We start from the raw sequence: 16,450 nt of genomic DNA, 5'->3' as shown, positions 1-16,450 counted from the left end.
TCCACTGTCAGATGTATAGTTTGTAGATACTGTCTGTTCAGTTTGTTGATTCTTTGGTTATGCAGAGCCTTTCCCTTCCCAACCTAAGATACATTCTGGGATGCTTCATTGCTTCTTAAATTTAGATGAACTGCTTCTGCGTTTTTAGTAACCTGTATCTATTCCTCTTTTATAGCATTCATTATTCATATTCATTGACTTCCTTGTCATTCGTCCCCACTAGATTGTAAGCTTCTTAGAAATAAGAATGTACTTCTTATTCATCTCTTGACACATAGTCGTGCTGAATCAGTACATGCTGGACTGAATTCATATACTTCCTTTTAATTGTTTGAGAAATGAACCCTAAAATACCAGTACTGAAACATACAAAGGTAACATTAGATTTTCTCTTTTGAACAAAATTTGTGTGTGATATTAATGAGATAATAAAATATTTTTGTTTACTTTTTGAGTAAATTTCAGGGAACAAAGGAGAGGGAAGAGACAGATTTAGTTAGCTTTGTGCCATCTTTATTAAGTCTTATTGTTTAGGAGACTGGCTCCTCTCTATCAAAGAGTAAACGGGTTTTTTTTTTTTCATTTTTTTCATTTCATTCATTTTAAATGAATGACTATTTTATAGTGACCTCTGATCATATTTTTTGATACCAGGTTTTTTAAACCTTTGATACTTGACAGACTTTCCAAAAGCAAAATTACAAGTTCTAAGATCAGTCTTTTTGCCTCAGACTTTTTTGGATATTGGGTTCCCTGAAGTCCAAGAGAGATTTATTAGGCTTATTTGGTGTTAGATTTATAAAAGGAGGCATTATCAAATGTGAGGTGGTGTTTAACTTTCTTTGGATTATACTTATATAGATGTGGTATTAGTATGTGTTCCAGGGCCGGGCGCAGTGGCTCACGCCTGTAATCCCAGCACTTTGGGAGGCTGAGGTGGGCGCATCACCTGAGGTTGGGACTTTGAGACCAGCCTGGCCAGCATGGCAAAACCCCATCTCTACTAAAAATATAAAATTAGCTGGCCATGGTGGCACATGCCTGTAATCCCACCAGAGGCTGAGGCAGGAGAATCGCTTGAATCCAGGAGGCAGAGGTTGTGGTGAGCCGCGATCACACCACTGCACTCCAGCCTGGCAACAGAGCCAGACTCTCTCAAAAAAAAAAAAAAAGATGTGTTCCAAGTTGTATGAAATTCCTAAAATTCTGATGTCTTAATTATTATTAATATGTCAGTTATGAATTCTATTTTACATTTTTGTATGCCACAAAAGTAACCAAATGTCCTTGTCAATTGTGCCTGTCCTGAGATTTTTGTCGTCCACAATTGTTTTGCTTTGATTCTTTCCAAAAAGCAGCTGACAGTCAGCTATAATCCAGGGCTTACTTCTTTGGGGAGTTCATGAAAAGGACTCTTGAATGCAGACCTCTGATAACTTTGGAAATTGTGCCATGAGACTAGAGAGAAAACTTCCAGGACTAACCAAAAGGCTGATGTGTTCATAAAAATTACTAACCCAGTATGAAGCAGAGCAGGAGCTGATTGCATGGACAGAACTAATGGAGAACTGAAATGATTTTGTACAGCTTTTTGTTTGAAATACTGCTGATACTTTATGTTTTGTTTTTCAGAGTCTGGAAAACTTTTTTTCTTCCCCCTTTTTGAGACAGAGTCTCACTCTGTTGCCCAACCTGGAGTACAGTGGCACAGTCTTGACTCACTGCAACCTCCACCTCCCAGGTTCAAGCAGTTCTCATGCCTCAGCCTCCCAAGTAGCTGGGATTACAGGCATGTGCCATTATGCCTGGCTAATTTTTGTATTTTTAGTACAGATGGGTTTTCACCATGTTGGCCAGGCTGATCTCGAACTCCTGGACTCAACTATCTGTCTGCCTCAGCCTCCCAAAGTGCTGGGATTACAGGTGTGAGCCACCGCACCCAGCTCATTTGAGCTATTTATAGCCTTTCACAGCTGAGTATACAGAATTTGAGGTGGATTTCTCCAGAATTCATAAATTATTTGTGAAAACTCTTTTTTTTTTTTTTTTTTTTTTTTTTTTTTTTTTTTTTTTTTTTACATGGCATCTCGCTCTGTCACCCAGGCTGGAAGGCAGTGGCATGATCTTGGGCCACTGCATCCTCCACTTCCCAGGTTCAAACGATTCTCCTGCCCCAACCTACTGAGCATCTGGGATTACAGGCACCTGCCACCACACCTGGCTAATTTTTGTATTTTTAGTAGATACGGGGTTTCATCATGTTGGCCAGGCTGGTCTCAAACTCCTGACTTCAAGTGATCCACCTACCTTGGCCTCCCAAAGTGCTGGGATTACAGGCGTGAGCCACCATGCCTGGCCTGTTAGTGAATATTCTTTAATTTGTGGCAATGTGGTTTGCATGAGTTCAGTAAGAATCTGTGTTCTTTTATAATGGGACACCGATGGAGGAACTGGTTATTTTTCCAGGACTTTGACTGAAATGGCCTTGCGATAGGTTCCAACCCTTTTAGAAGAGCCTATGTGGACAGTGATTTTTGCTGTACTTTGTATGGGTAATCAGGCCAAGTATAGTTGGACTGAAGCTTATTTTACAGGTGGCTTGGTTCTGCTGTGATTTATCTTTGGTGGAAGTGGGGGACTGGAGAGAGAAATACTGTATTTCAGAGGAAAACTATAGTATTAGATTAGCCTTTGATTCCTGGGTAGCCATGTTGTTATGGGATCTCTGGGGTGTCAATTATTCTGGCCAGAACCTCTGTGGCTGCAGTGCCTTTGCCAAAGTTCTTGTCCTATTGTCCAGGAAGAATGAGGTACACAGGCAAGTGAAGGGTGAAGAATAATTGTATTTAGTGTTAGAACAGCTCAGAGGAGTGGGTAGCTCCTCTCTGTAGGCAGGTCGTCCAGTTGAGTGTTCAGCTCTTAGTGGAGAGGAGGCCCTGGAGAGAGTGGCTCCTCTCTGCAGTTGAGTCATTCTGACGTCTCCGCGGGTCTCTGAAGCACTCAGCACATAGGGCAGCTTCTCTCTTCCGCTTGGTCGTCTCTGCAGCATTCAGCGGAGCGCGTACTCCTCTCTGCAGCTGGTGGTCCCATCTTCTCCAGCTATCAGCAGAGAGGATACTCCACTCTGCAGCTGGTCATCCTCTCTTGTCATCTCTCTGCCATCTTTATCCTCTGGCGTCCGCCGCCCTGCTGTGACTGAGCCCAGGGCTTTTGTGGACCTCAGAGGGGAGGAACTACATGCCAGTTGGTCTGTGGGCTGCCATGGGTGGGCCCGGAAGAGGCACCATGAGTCCCCATTCTAGTCATCGGGACTGGCAGCCCAGCCCCCTTCCTTCAGGTCCTCCCTGGCCTGAGGGTGGGGCCTTACTGGGGATCCCACCCCCTTCCACCCAGGACTCTTGTCTGTCTCCCGCTGCCATTCATGGCCCTGGGGCTTGGCCTCAACCCTGCTCTCAGATTAGAGCAGGTGCTGGGAGTGGAGAGAGGCCAGGCAGTGGGAGCAGACACCCCTGAGCCTGCAGGGATGGGGAGGGGGATCCTTCCTGGGACGCCCAAGGGTGTAGACTGCAGAGGCGCCCTGGTCCTATGCCTGGGAGGACAGCCGCAGCTGCACAGGGGAGCTCCTACCCCGCCAGTTTGGAAGAGGCAGGGCTCCCGCCTGTCCCCAGCTAATGCCTGCTTCCTACAGAAGGAAGCCCAGGTCTGCAGCCATGGGTGCAGTGGCTGCAGCTGCACCGCGGAAGGCAGATCCTGCCTGTTCCTGGCTCCCCAAAGAGTACAGGGAGGCTGGGATCCACAGCTGCAGTGTGGGCGGCTGTAGCCCACCTGGGCCGGGCTCCTGCTTGCTCAGTAAAGCAGGAGACCTGGGTCTGCAACTGCAGGGGCATGGGGACCTCCTGTCCCAACTCAGAAGGGACGGGGCTCCCACTGGCTCCATGGAGTGTGCAGCCCCAACCTCTCTTCCCTGCTGCAACTGGTATGATGTCAGCAGCCACTGTCATCAATTTGGTCACTCATGGTATATAGTTGCCCACAGTGCCGCTCCTCAGCATGAAGCAGCCAGAAAGATCAATGACCAGACTTCCCATGATTGAGGGACTGATAAGTAGAAAGGAGGGTGCTGAAACGGATGTTTATGGTTTCTTTCAATAAACATAGAAATTGACCCTCCCAGTCTTAAAACTTTAAGAAAGTAACTCTTGTTTTTATGAATTCCTTTCTCAGGAAACCAACCGTCAGACCTCTCGGACAGTATCATGGAACTAAAACTTACCAGATCATAGCGTCTGGACAGTGAGACACCAGGCCATTTATCTGTCATGATTGCCCAAGTGGCCACCTGCTTCCTGTTGACCAACTCTTCTTTCCTACCCCTCCCTAATTCCTGTCTTCCTGCATGCAGTTACATTTCTTCCCTGCTATATAAACTCCTGATTTTAGTTGGTCAGGGAGATGGATTTGAGACTGATCTTCCATTTCCTCAGCTGCAGCACCTGATTAAAGCCTTCTTCCCTGCATTGTCTCTGATTGGCTATCTGTGTGCCAAGCATCAGGACCTAGACAAAACCCCTGGTGTTCTGGTAACAGTACTTTGAGTGTGATGATTCATTCGTTCACTTAAGGTTATATCTATAGGTATACATTTATATTAACTAATAATCATTGACTTAAAATTTACATTGCAAACATAAATATATAAAATGCAGTTGCTGCCCAAGAGAAGTTTTGCAGTCTATTTGGCAAGAGGATACACACCTGGATTAGTTAGTGCCCAGTCATATCTTACCTTTAGGCCTTCAATTATTTGTAGATTGTTAAAAGTCTTAAACTGTGTAGTATTCACTAAGTGCAAAAAGAGATAGTGAAGGAAGAAATCAACGAAGACAGGGATCAAGAAGTCCTTCAAAGGCCGGCACAGTTGCTCTTGCCTGTAATCCCAGTACTTTGGGAGGCCAAGGCAGGCAGATCTCTTGAGCCCAGGAGTTTGAGACCAGCCTAGGCAACATGATGAAACCCCGTCTCTACAAAAAATACAAAAATTAGCTGGGCAGGATGGCAGGCACCTGTAGTCCCAGCTACTTGGGAGGGTGAGGGGGCAGGATCACTTGACCTTGGGAAGTCAAGGCTGCAGTGAACTGTGATCATACCATGGCACTCCAGCCTAGGCACAGAGCAAGACCCTGTCTCAAAGAAGTGTTTCAAAGAGGAAGATTTGAACTCAGTCATCAAGAGAGGCTACGATGGAGTAGAAAGGAAGGAAGGAGAAGTTTCAGAGAAAAGAAACACTTAGTTTTAATAAAAATGAAAGAGCTAGTTAAGCGGGAAAGCTGGGAATTTGAACATGGATCTGTTTGACCTAATCTTTTTAGCTGCACCAGCGTTTAAAAATTTGGATGAGTCTTTAACTTTTTACCCAGACTGTAAGTTGTGATACCTACCTGCATAGTAAGTAGAAGCTTTCCAGAGAGCTGGGAGGGGCAGAAGGAGCCTGGAGACCTTTGCAAATTAAGTTTTAACTCCCATCGGCCTGACAGCACAGCATTACCCCACATCATTGCATACAAAGGGCATCCCCGGTCCGCAGGGTCAGACCCAGCCCACACAGCTGGGAGCAAACAAAACCGGTAGGGCTGGCCTTGGTAGTCACCAGTCAAAACAAAAATTCCAGATACTTTGAGGAATGTTTCTGGCAACTCCAGGATTGAAGAGTAACCAGTTTCCTGGAGACAAAAGAATGGATGTGGGCCAAGAGGCGCCATATTTCTCAGCTCTGTCAAGCAAATGCCAAGTGTCCAAGGAGTCTGAGTCTAGTGAAAAGCCATGGATAGCTTGTGCTCTCTGCCCCAATTTCTTTTAAGTCAGATTATTGAGGTATCCTTTCCATGAGCTTTGGCAGTTGTGTAATCATCACCACAATCAAAATACAGAACATGTCCCTCTCCTCAAAAAGTTTCCTCTTATCCTTTTGTAGTCAACTTCCTTCCTGTCTCTGGCAATCACTGATATTTTTCTTATCCATATTTATTTTTTAGAATGTCATGAAAATGAAGTTGTGTAATATGTAGCCTTTTGAATCTGGCTTCTTTCACTTAGTATTAATGCATTTGAGACTTACCCAGGTTGTCATGTTTATTAGTAGTTCTTTCTTTTTTATTGCTGAGTAGTTAGTCATTTCTGTAGGAAAAAATCGTCAATAAATCAGTCTAGGACAGTAAACATTTACCTCAGGTGGGGTGAACATACATCCCAGTATTCCTGGGACTGATCTGATTTATGCCTATTGTCCCAGCATAATTTTTAATAATAACTCCTTTTACTCTCAAAAGTGTCCTAGTTTGGATGATAAATTCTATGGTCACTCTAAACAAGGGCATACCAAGATGTGTTTATATTTCACTTGCTTTACAATGCTGTCAAATTTGCCTTCTAGAACACCATAATTGTATATATTTATATTTCTTATAAATATTATTGGTGATAATAGCAGTAGTAACTTACATGTAATCTCATTTTGATTTTCACAACAATATTCTCATTTTGCATTTGAGAAAACAGATTTAGAATAGAATAAATGACCTGCCAAAAATCATGAGCTAGAAAGTGATAAAAACTGCATCCTCTGTTATATATTCAGCCCTTAATCTCTCATATTAATTGGGAGGCATTACCATGTATTGGTTAAGAATATAGGCAATGGAGACTGGGTTCCAGTGCAGACTCTTACTTTTTTTCGTTGTTTAATCTCAGGCAAATTACTTAATCATTTTATGCCTTTATTTTCTTACCTATAGAAGATAATATGTCTACAGTGCCTACACCTGGCATATGGTAAATTTTTGATAAAGTCTCGCTGTTATTTTTAATGATACCGTTAACACCATCATAGTGGAATCTTTCCTTGGCAAAACGCTTTCTCCTCCCCATCCCCATATATATATATGTGTATATATGTGTATATATATATATATGCTAGAATGTTTTGTGTTTTCTCCCTTCTATTTTAAAAAATTAATTGTTAATCTTTAATAGTAATGTCTCTAATTATGAAGACCTTCAGTATTTAAGAGGTGAAAGAGTAATACGATCTGAAGAGAAATGAGAGTATGTCTTTGATATTTAGATAAATAGTTTAGTCTTGATGTAGCAAAAAAAATTCCAAAAACTATGTGTCTTAGAAAGCTACATTTTTCAAATTTTATGTGTATCTGCTAAAATAAAAATAAGATAGGATGATGGCTAAGTTTGGGAATCATGGAGTAAAATTGTGCCAACTTCTTAGGGCCTTTTTAATGTACTTAAATTCCAGGAAATAGTTTAACGTGCAGCATATCCAAATGTACTTGAGCAGAATAAAGCATCTGTTAAAATCTATAGCACTACTTGGGAAATTCTGTAGTAGTGTTTTACCATGAACACTATAGGTATTGATTGTATAGGTTGATTTGCAAGGACCAGGAGAAGACTGGTGGCAGGAAAATCAAATAATTGTTACGGTGATTTAGGCTTGAAGTTACGGGGCTGTAGTTCTGACAGTGGAAAAAGGAAGATCTGAATGGATCTGTGAAATATTTTGAAGGAAGGTTTTTTGTTTGCTTTGCTTTGCTTTGGTTTTTTTTGGAGACAGGTCTCACTATGTTGCCTAGGCTGGTATCAAACTCCTGGGCTCAAGTGACCCTCCCGCCTTGGCCTCCCAAAGTGCTGGGATTACAGGTGTGAACCACTGTGCCCTGCCTAAAGGAAAATTTGAGAAGACTTAGTGATTTGTTAGGAGGAGAAAGAAGTCAAAACAACTCCCGTGTTTCCAGTCTGAGAGAAGTTTGCCAGTCATTTCAATTGTGATAGCTAGGCAGGGCAGCAAGTTGGCTTGACATTGAAGAAATTTGTTTTAGATGTGTTTACTGGGACCTAGCAGTGGCTGACCCAGGAGCCAAATACAAAGAAATTAAGGAAGACCTGAGTCAAGAGAAATAACTGGAGCCATGAAAGCATATTTCATCAATTTTAGTAGAGAGAGGAGCTGCTGGAGGAAAAGGAACCAAAAAAATGGTAAGGGAACAAGGAGACCTAGGACAACTGTGTCGTATGAACAGAAAGGGTCAGGGAAGGGCCATGAAGTGACAAAAGAGCTAAATGGTGATGAAGAATGAGCAATATCTTTAGAGTTGGCTTGTCTGACTTTGATGAGCATCATCAGTGCTATAAAGGCTCCTATATAGGTTTAATTCAAGATGCATTTTTTTTTTTCAGATGAGAGAGCAAAATAAAAGCAAGTTTACAAAGAGTTAAAGAGAAAATGGAAGCTAAAAAGCACTCATTGTAGAAATTTGGCAGGAAAGGGAAGCAGAGAAAGAGTATAGGAGTTGATCAGGGAAATCTGATCATGTTTGAAAGCAGAATGGGGGAATAAGTTCAAAGGGAGAAATCAAAGATTTTTAAAAAGGGTTTGTGGGAGCAAAGTCCAAATTGAGGTGAGAAAGCAAGACCTGCGAAAGTTAGATGAAGTTGTCCTAATCTTGGAAAAGTTAAAATAGATTCTTCTTATGAAATATTACCTCCATGTATTGGCATTTCCATCTTTTTTGCTTGTTTACTATAAGGAAGTTATGCGATTAAGCCATGTTTTATAAGACAGTGATCTCATTAAGTTAAAATATTTATTTCTTCAGATTATAAAAATAATCCATGTTTGTTGTAGAAAATAGAAAAACATATTAAGTGATGGTGGGGGGGAACACCCATAATCCCACCAGCAATAAATAATTTCTGTTAATGTTTTGATAGACCTTTTTTGAATGGATAGATCTTACCTATATGTCTTTTGAAAAACCTGGATCATACTATGCATTTAGTTTTCTATTCTGCTTTTTAAAATACTGTTGCTAGCCAGGTGAGATGTTGTGTGCCTATAGTCGTGGCTATTCTGGAGGCTGAAGTGGGAGAATCTCTTGAACCCGGGAGTTCGAGGTCAGCCTGGGCAACATATGAGATTTTCTCTGTTAAAAAACAAGCAAAAAAAATACCACTGCTGTGGTTTCAGTGTGCGCTCCAGAGTTCATGTGTTGGAAACTCAATCCCCATGCAACAGTATTGAGAGGTGGGACCTTTAAGAGGTGACTGGGTCATGAGGGCTCTGTCATGAATGGAGCAGGTTAATTATTGTGAAAGTGGGTTTGTTATAAAAGTAACTCTGGCCCTTTTGCTTTCTGTTTTGCCCACTTATCCTTCTGCCTTCCACCATGGGATGATAAAGCAAAAAGACCCTTGCTAGATATGGGCCCCTCAGTCTTGGACTTCCTAGCTTCCAGATACAAAATAAACCTCTGTTCTTTACAAATTACCCGGTCTCAGCTATTCTGTTGTAGCAGCACAAAATGAGTTAAGACGACCATTATTTTCAGACTTTCCTCCACTTCACAAAACAGCCTTTGAAAACAGTGTTTTTAATATTCCATTGTAAGCACCAGTCCCACTGAGATCAGCCATGGCTTTCTTAGATCCGTTCTTATCACCTTCTTTTTTTAACCTGATCTGTATTGCGTTATGAAACATAAGAACTACAGATAATACGGTTATTGAAATGCTGCACATATTGAGAGTCTGGCCACTGAATTTAGGAGGAAGGAATCAGTACATATAGGCCCTAAAGATTATCCCAGAAAAATCTAATGTTTACCTTCTCTTCCTCTCTCCTTCACTGAAATCCTTTTTTTTTTTTTTTTTTTTGAGACAAAGTCTCGCTGTGTCACCCAGGCTGGAGTACAGTGGCACGATCTCGGCTCACTGCAAGCTCCGCCTCCCGGGTTCACGCCATTCTCCTGCCTCAGCCTCCCGAGTAGCTGGGACTACAGACGCCCGCCACCACGCCCGGCTAATTTTTGTATTTTCAGTAGAGACGGGGTTTCACCGTGTTAGCCAGGATGGTCTCTATCTCCTGACCTCATGATCTGCCCGCCTTGGCCTCCCAAAATGCTGGGATTACAGGCGTGAGCCACCATGCCCGGCCTACTGAAATTCTTGAAGAAAAAAGTTCATGTTCACTCTTGCCTTCCATTGTTTACATGGTAGCCGCCTCATGGGAAAACTTTTGATAAGGCCCCATGAATCTCCTGGTGGGCCTTAGAAAAGAGAGGAAAGGGTTACCCGTGTTAGATGAAGGAAGGATGGTGGATAGCTTATAGCTTATATTCACCTGTCCACCTGTTGTTATCTCCTCAGAAAAATTAGTACTGTCATCTTATTTGGCTTGAATCTGCTATTTAAAGTTTGGTTATTCAGGATTGAAAATGTTTAGTCTAGTTGAGAACAAATTGAATTCAATTAATGAAAATAGAAATGTGGTTGAATGGCATGGATTCTACGTCCTGTGATCTGCTATTAACTGTCTTTGGGTTAGTTACTTGACATCTCTGGGTTAAAAAAAAAGTAGGCTAAATCTTTTATGTTCTAAAACCCTTTTATTTCTTATTTATGTATTGTATTATAGTGGTTATAAACTGTTTTCAACTTCAAGATTCTTGAGAGATAACTACACATACCCTTTGCCATAGTGGGAATGACTGTGTAGTAGTAACTGGAGGAGAAAGTTTCTTTGTACACAACCATGCTTTGATTTTTCAAGAGGAGGAATGAAATTGCCTTGTGAAATTACAGAGTTAAATACAATGTAAGTGATAAATATATTGTAGTATATTAATGGAAAAAGAAAGCTTAACTTGATCTTGAGCTGTAACTTAAGGTGTTACAAACAAAAGTCCAGATGTGTTCCATTCCTGTATGATGAGTTTTTCTCATTATTTTAAGTAGATATGGAGTATGTGAACACTTCGAGCTGTTTAAATCTTTTTTTTTTTTTCTTTTTTCGAGACGGAGTTTCGCTCTTGTCACCCGGCCTGGAGTACAGTGGCTCACTGCAACCTCTGCCTCCCGGGTTCAAGTGATTCTCCTGCCTCAGCCTCCCAAGTAGCTGGGATTACAGGAGTGCGCCATCATGCCCAGCTAATTTTGTATTTTCAGTAGAGAGGGGATTTCACCATGTTGGTCAGGCTGGTCTCAAACTCCTCACCTCAAATGATCCACCCGCCTCGGCCGCCCAAAGTGCTGGAATTACAGGCATGAGCCACCGCTCCCAGCCTAGAGCTGTTTAATCTTTTGGCAGCCATTGTAGTAGATTATATAAAAAGATCCCTTTTCATTTTTCTGGTAGGTGATAGCTACTACAATTTATCCCTCCAATTCCTACTACATGCTTCTGTTTTTCTACCTTCTCAAGACAATACCCTAAGGGGTATTAGCAAACACTGTGTTGTCTTTAAGAAAATATGCACTATATCCAGTGTTCAGGGTAGTTATATATAGTTAGTGTATTGGCCCCTTCTCAATCTTTTATTCTCTTAATGCCTTATTTCTTTTGTTCCTTTTTTTTTCATTAAAAGGCTATCATTTCCGGTTTCTATAATCAATGTCTTCAACCCCTAATACCGTTTGAGATTCTTCACTTTTTTGTGTATTATCAAATAGCACTTCAAAAGCACATAGAGGCCTGAACCATTGCTTTAAACTAGTTTCAGTTGCATTGTCAAATGCTCTTGGTGGAAAAGGGATAATCCTATATTGTTGCCCCAACAAAGGTGCTATCAAACACATAAGACATGAAACAAAATGGAATTTGTAGTGTATAATTCCTTTGCAATGAGACTTTACCATTACAGTTATGATTTCCTTCACTCTTTTTAAAACTTCATTGAAATATAATTTATATACCATAAAATTCACCTGTTTTAAATGTACATACCAAAATGTACAATTTACTGATTGTACGTAAATTGTAAGTGTACACAGAAATGTGCAGTTGGCAACCCCAGTATAATTTTAGAACATTTCCATCCCAAAAAGAAACCTTGTGCCTATATATATACAATTATTCCCACTCCCATCCTAGTCTAAGACAACCACGAATCTACTTTCTATCTCTCTAAATTTTATTTTTATAGACATTTTCATTTAAATTGAATCATTTAATATGTGGTCTTTTATGTTTGGCTTCTTTTACTTAACATAGTATTCAAACATATGGTATATGTAATGGTACTTCTTTTTTTCTTTTTTGAGACAAAGTTTCACTCTTCTTACCCAGGCTGGAGTGCAGTGGCGCAATCTGGGCTCACTGCTGCAGCCTCCCAGGTTCAAGTGATTATCCTGCCTCAGCCTCCCAAGTAGCTGGGATTACAGGTGCCTGCCACTATGCCCAGCTTATTTTTTTTCTATTTTTAGTTGAGACAGGGTTTCACCATGTTGGCCAGACTGGTTTCGAACTCCTGACCTGAGGTGACCTGCCCACCTCTGCCTCCCAAAGTGCTGGGATTACAGGCATGAGCCACTATGCCTGGCCACTTCATTCCTTTTTTTTTTTTGAGACGGAGTCTTGCTCTGTCACCCAGGCTGGAGTGCAGTGGCTCTATCTTGGCTCACTGCAAGCTCCGCCTACTGGGTTCACACCATTCTCCTGCCTCAGCCTCCCGAGTAGCTGGGACTACAGGTGCCCGCCACCACGCCTGGCTAATTTTTTTTGTATTTTTAGTAGAGACAGGGTTTCACCGTGTTCAGCAGGATGGTTTCTAACTTCTGACCTTGTGATCCGCCCGCCTGGGCCTCCCAAAGTGCTGGGATTACAGGCATGAGCCACTGCACCCGGCCCTTCATTCCTTTTTGTTGCTGAGTAATATTCCGTACAGATATACCACATTTCTTTTATTCATTCAGCAGTTGATGGACGTTCTGGTTGTTTTGTGCTTTTTGGCTATTGTGAATAATGTTATAATATTTGCATACATATCTTTGTTGGGACATATGTTTTTGTTTCTTTTGCATTTTTATGTAGGAGTTGCTGGGTCATATGATAAATCTGTATTTAATATTTTAAGAAACTGCCATGTTATTTTCCAAAGTTTGAATGTATTCTTACATTCCTGTAGTAATGCCTGAGGGATCCAGTTCTTCCATATCTTTCTCAACATTGTTATTGTCTGTCTTTTTTAGTATAGCCATTAATGGTTATGAAGCATTATCTCATTGTCTGTGCAACAGGTTTGCAAGTAGTTTTGACTTGCATTTTGTATTGACCAATGGTGTCAAGTCCTTCATTCTTAAAAAGTTTTAGAAAACTATTTTAGCCTATGAAGAAGTAAAAATGTCTCCCATATGAAACAGGGTAGACTATCCATAATTGTACATTATCATCTAGAGGAAAAATTAATTTTATAGTTTCTTTAAAAACACATACAGGTTGAGTATTCCAAATCTGAAAATCCAAATCTGAAATGGTACCAACTCTGAGGCTTTTTGAGCACTGAAATTTTTTGAGCACTCAAAGGGAATGCTTATTGAAGCATTTGGGATTTGGGATTTGGGGTGTATAACCAGTAAGTATATAATGGACATATTTCAAAATCTGAAAAAATCAAAAATCCAAAACAGTTCTGGTTCCAAGCGTTTCAGGATTTCAGGTAAGGGATACTCAACCTGTATGTACATATATATTATATATGCATGTGTGTGTGTGTGTTGCTTATTTTATATTTGTATTATTTTTATTATAATCGAATCTTAGTATGTTGCCCTGGCTGGTCTTGAACTCCTGCACTCAAGCAATCCTCCTGCCTTGTCAGCCTACCAAAGTGCTGGGATTAGAGGCGTGAGTCACCACACCTCGCCTGCTTTTTAAAAGTTAATATTTGTGGCCAGGCGGGGTGGATCACTTGGGGTCAGGAGTTCAAGACCAGCCTAGCTAACATGGTGAAACCCCATCTTGACTAAAAATAGGAAAATTAGCCGGTTGTGATGGCGGGCACCTATAGTCCCATTGAGGCAGGAGAATCGCTTGAATGCGGAAGGCAGAGGTTGCAGTAAGCCGAGATCGCACCACTGCGCTCCAACCTGGACGACAAAGCGAATTAAGAAAAAAAAAGTTAATATTTGCATGATGCTTTTTTTTCCCTTCTTTTTACTTTCCATATGCCTATATCATTATTTTTGAAGTGAGTTTCCTGTGGACAACATACAGTTAGATCATGTTTCTGAATTTACTCTGATAATCTCTGGCTTTTAATTAACTAAATGACTTTTAGACCATTTATATATAATGCAGTTATTGGTATGTCAGAGCTTAAGGCTATCATTTTATTTTTTGTTTTCTGTTCTCTCTGTTCTTTGGTTCCCCTGGTTTTATTTATTGATTTGTTATTTTGTTTTGTTTCCCTTTCTCCAGGTTATGTAAACATGTTTCTCGTTCCATTTTAATTTCCCTGTAGTGTTTTTGAGTATAATTCTTGATACAGCTTTTTCAGTGATGGTTCTAGTTATTACATTACACATACATATCACAGTCTACTGATGTGGTCATTTTACCAATTTGAGTGGAATGTAGAAATCTTACCTCTTTTTATGTCCCTTTAACCTCCACCACTTATCCTATAAAAGTCTCAATTAGTTTCTTAATTACCTGTATTTTGAACAAAATCAGATAGTGTTATAGTTTTTACTTCAACAATTAAACATAATTTGGAAAACTCAAGAATGAAAGTCTGTTGCGTTTTCCTATATTTTTGCTCACCATTTTCTGTCTCCCTGGTGTTCCTAGATTCCTTCTTTCATCATTTTGTTTGTTTGTTTGTTTGTTCGTTTGTTTTGTTTGGCTAGAGAGAACTTCCTGTAGTCATTCTTTTAGGGTAGATCTGCTGGTAAAAAATTCCCTTAATTTTCTTTCATCTGAGATTGTCATAGTTTTCTCTTCATTCCTGAAGGATATTTTTTCTGCAGATAGGATTCTGGGTTGACACTTCTTTTCTTATAGTACTTGAAAAATATGCCATTCCTTCTAACTCTTCCCCAGTGGTCTCTATCTCCTCTCTAATGAACACCAGGTATTATGAATTAATTTCATTTTTGTGGATACTTCTTTCCTTACCCTTCTGATGTGTTCTGATGTGTACTGGTTTTCCTCTACTTCTGGTGCACAGCCTTCATCTTGGGACGTTCTTTCATAATCATCCTGGGAAATCCCTTCCATATATCCTATTGGATTTCCATTTCTTATCTTTCTGTATTTTGGTTTATCCTTCTCTTATTGCTTACTGTGAAGAAATTTTGGGGAACTCTGCATATCTGAAGATACCTTTCTCCTACCCTCACACTTGATACTTTGGCTGGATATAAAATTTAAGGTTGCCTGAGAATTTTGAAGTCTTTACTCTGAGTCATTTTTACATGACCAAATTTGGGTTTTAGGATTTATTTTTTATTTGTTTGTATATTTTCACCTTATCTAGCTTCCCTACTACTCTGAAATTTAGCAGTAATCTACCTTGTAGGTCTATTTTCATCCACTGTGATACCCTTTCCATCTAGAAATTTATGTCCTTCAACCTTGTACAGTTTTCTTAAATTATCTCTTTGTTTGATTTCTCCTTTACTCTCTTGTACTCTTTCTAAAATTCTCTTTATTTGGATGTTAGTCCCTCTAAGCCAGTCTTCTGATTTTTTTTGTTTTTCTTCCTACGTTCTGGGAGATCGCTTCAGGTTTCTCTTCCAACTTCTCTTGAGTTTTTTGCTATCTTTATTATGTCCCATTTTTAATTTTTTTTTTTTTTTCAGACGGAGTCTTGCTCTGTCACCCAGGCTGGAGTGCAGTGGTGTGATCTCGGCTCACTGCAAGCTCCGCCTTCCGGGTTCATGCCATTTTCCTGCCTCAGCCTCCGGAGTAACTGGGACTACAGGCACCGGCCACCACGCCTGGCTAGTTTTTTGTATTTTTGTTAGAGACGGGGTTTCACCGTGTTCGCCAGGATGGTCTCAATCTCCTGACCTTGTGATCTGCCCGCCTCGGCCTCCCAAAGTGCTGAGATTACAGGTGTGAGCCACCACGCCCAGCCTATTTTTAATTTTTAAGAGTATTTTTGTTAGGGTTTTTTGGTCTCATTTTTGTTTTATAGATGCAGTTTATTCTTTCAAAGATTTTTTAAAAGTTAGATTTATCAGAGTACAATTTACATACAATAAAAATTCACCCTTTTTAGTGTATAGCTCTATTAGTTTTGATAATTAGGTAACCACCACCTTAGTTGACATATAGTTCTTTGGAAACAGACCACCATTGATGTTAGTATTTTAGAGGGTGTGTGTGTGTATATGTGTGTGTGTGTGTGTGTGTGTGTGTGTGTGTGTATGTTTTCCTATAAGACTGGTCAGAGTTCCTAAGAAAGTATCCTCTGCACTCTTCTCGGGAGTATATAAGCCTGGTTGAAAGCCTCTGTGAGGCAAGGAGTAGAAAGAACGTTAGCGATCTCAACATTTAGTATATAAACTTTCACTTGATCCCCCCTTTTAGAATATGTTCCTAGGCTGGGTGTAGTGGCTCACACCTGTCATCCCAACACTTGGGTAGGCCAAGGTGGGT

General features: G+C 40.5%; 2 protein-coding genes across 3 annotated transcripts in view; one reads left to right on the top strand and one right to left on the bottom strand.

Moving 5' to 3' along the window:
* The window catches only part of EMC4 (ER membrane protein complex subunit 4), a 250,319-nt gene that overhangs the window by 38,567 nt on the left and 195,302 nt on the right, over nucleotides 1–16,450 (bottom strand). The gene's annotated exons all lie outside the window — the stretch shown is intronic.
* The window catches only part of KATNBL1 (katanin regulatory subunit B1 like 1), a 66,172-nt gene that overhangs the window by 18,114 nt on the left and 31,608 nt on the right, over nucleotides 1–16,450 (top strand). The window contains exon 2 of one of the 2 annotated variants that reach the window (XM_050797561.1): nucleotides 10,484–10,663. The exons of the other annotated variant lie outside the window; for it this stretch is intronic. The gene's annotated coding sequence lies outside the window, so the exon portion shown is untranslated. The remainder of the gene's footprint in view (nucleotides 1–10,483; nucleotides 10,664–16,450) is intronic. 2 annotated transcript variants of the gene reach the window in all.

Source organism: Macaca thibetana, chromosome 7 (assembly GCF_024542745.1).
Source record: "Macaca thibetana thibetana isolate TM-01 chromosome 7, ASM2454274v1, whole genome shotgun sequence".
NCBI lineage: Eukaryota > Metazoa > Chordata > Mammalia > Primates > Cercopithecidae > Macaca > Macaca thibetana.
Note: the sequence above shows the minus strand (reverse complement) of the source record. Positions and strands in the feature narration are given on the sequence as shown.